This window comes from Eschrichtius robustus, chromosome 3 (assembly GCF_028021215.1).
Source record: "Eschrichtius robustus isolate mEscRob2 chromosome 3, mEscRob2.pri, whole genome shotgun sequence".
In the NCBI taxonomy this organism is placed as follows: domain Eukaryota; kingdom Metazoa; phylum Chordata; class Mammalia; order Artiodactyla; family Eschrichtiidae; genus Eschrichtius; species Eschrichtius robustus.
The window spans coordinates 56,601,140-56,603,462 of NC_090826.1; positions in this window are offsets into that span (position 1 = coordinate 56,601,140).

Below are 2,323 nucleotides of genomic sequence, written 5' to 3' on the forward strand. Positions count from 1 at the left end.
GGGCTTAGGGAGTGTTTAATACACTGAAATAGCAGCTAATAAAATACTGCATTGGATTAATGGGCGGACTTTACAGCAAAGAAGAGGTGGCAGTGGGCACATGACCATGGGGCCATTGGCTCTTTCATATTCTGTACCATTCAAAAGCTGCTGGCCTGATGGAGTGTTGCAATGACATTTGAAGGGGCAGCTGTGGTGACAGCTTAGAGATGATGCCTTGCAAAGATGAAGTGTTATCCTCCAGGATATCCTGGATATCCTCCAAAGTTCACTGATACACACCCTGCACTAATTATTATTATATAGTGCTGTACTCTCAGTCAGTAGAATACGTGAGAAGCAAGGAGTAGAAGTAGGAATTTCCCTGTTTACCATCACTCCCAGTAATCCATTTGGTAAATTTATGCTTTTACAGGGCTAGAGTTCCTAGATGTCACACAGGGAACAATTTCTCAGCAAGTCCCTTTAAATGTTATGCTTCAATTAACTCTGGCCACTTTAGGCTTCTCATACCAGGAGACAAGCAGCAAAAAAGAGACACCATCCTGGTAGGGACGATTAACTCCTGGAAGTGGTAGGACTGTTAATGGTGACATCAGGGAAAAATAAATTTAGCATCCAGATAAACCACTAGGTTTCCTCTTGATACTCTCCTGCCTAAGTTGATAGTAAATGTACAAGTGAAATAGCCATGGCCTGAGAAGGAGGTCATGGTAATCAGTGGCTCAGACATATTAAGAATGCAAGTCTGGGTCACCTACAAGTTAAGCTACCTAGACTAACAGAGATGCTAGCTGAGTAGAGGGAATTTAGAATGAGAAGTAGAGGAGCGTAATGATAAGAATCAACTGTGGTCCAGAGACCACCTGCAGTAGTGGAAGCTAGAGTCTGTCCCACAACCCTTCATCTTGAAAGTTTTTCCAAGAGAAAAGACTAACCAGAATTCTGGAAGAGCTCTTCCCAGGTGAGGTAAATTTATTACATGAAGCAAATGGATTCAAGCAGCACAAGATGTGGATTGTAGCAGATGCTGTGTTATGTTGTGCAGATTATACCCTGAGAAATGAGACTCTCATCTCTCCAGCTGCCAGGGGTGCTGACATCACACAGCTGAGTCCAACCCTAAGACTAGCCATTGGAGAGAGAAAGCCAACCCACCCAAGATTACACCTCCACCTCAGGAGCAACCCGCATCCCATGGCTGATCAACGTAGACAGTATAAAGCCCTTTCCCCTCTCCTCTGTGAGAGACATCTCATATGGGTCACCCCAGCTTCAGAGTTCCTTGTGAAGTTGTCTCAGGCATCTGTGGCAGCTGAGTTGCGCTTCTTCTTTCCCAGCTGTCCAATCCTGTTTCCCTCATTCCTTTGCAGGCAGTGTTCTGTGGATCACTCCCCAGTAAATCACCTGCATGTCAATCTCCATCTCTGGGTCTGTTTCCCAGGAAACCCAATCTTTGACACACAACGAGGGGACCTGAGAATATATAAAGATATTTCAGCTTATCTTAATCTTTTCTTTCATGAATGAGCTTAAATCTCAGATGGTAGGAATGGTGGGTTGAAGGATAGAAAATAAAGATGATATAGGGAAATGACCAAAGTATTGGAACCTGTGGTAAGAATGAGACAAAATAAGAGGATATTAATCAAAAATGGGCCTAGTGGTACTGAGTCTAGAAAAACAGATAAAATATGATGGAGATCATCCAGGGAATTATTGAAGGGATTGAAAGAGAGTAATAGTGAGGTGCTGTACAGACCAGATTGTTAAAGAAAGAAATTTCTGGGTTAACTTTACACCAAAACTGAACACACAAGTGATATCAGCCTGCAGTGTCTTCCTCTGAGGACTGTCTGCCTATTTTTGCTGTATGAAGGATTCTAAAGGGTCAAATGGGAAGTCTCTGTCCCATCTTACCAAGTGGGGGTGTGTGTGGAAAGGGTAGGTCAGCTGGTCGGGTAGTGAGTAGGTGGTGTTTTGAGAGTTTCTGTTTTGTTTGTAGACATTGGGGTGACTTAATCCTTGCTAATATCACACTTTCTTGGAGTGGGGTGAAAAGATGGCCTGTCAAAGTGTCAGGGTCATGCTATCCATCCTAATAGAGCCAAAACTCCTTGGAAAATTCAGCAGTGCTCTTCTCTGGCACTTGACACTTCAAATGATGGATAGTTTTCCCCACCTTTTCAATTTCACTGTCATTGTCATCAGTTTCTCCTGATCATAGAGTCTTTGTCTGATAACTCAATGGGCTAATAGGAAATGAGATTTATCACATCGGTGTGTTGTGTACTAGTCAGCTCGACTGTAACCTTCGGAGAGC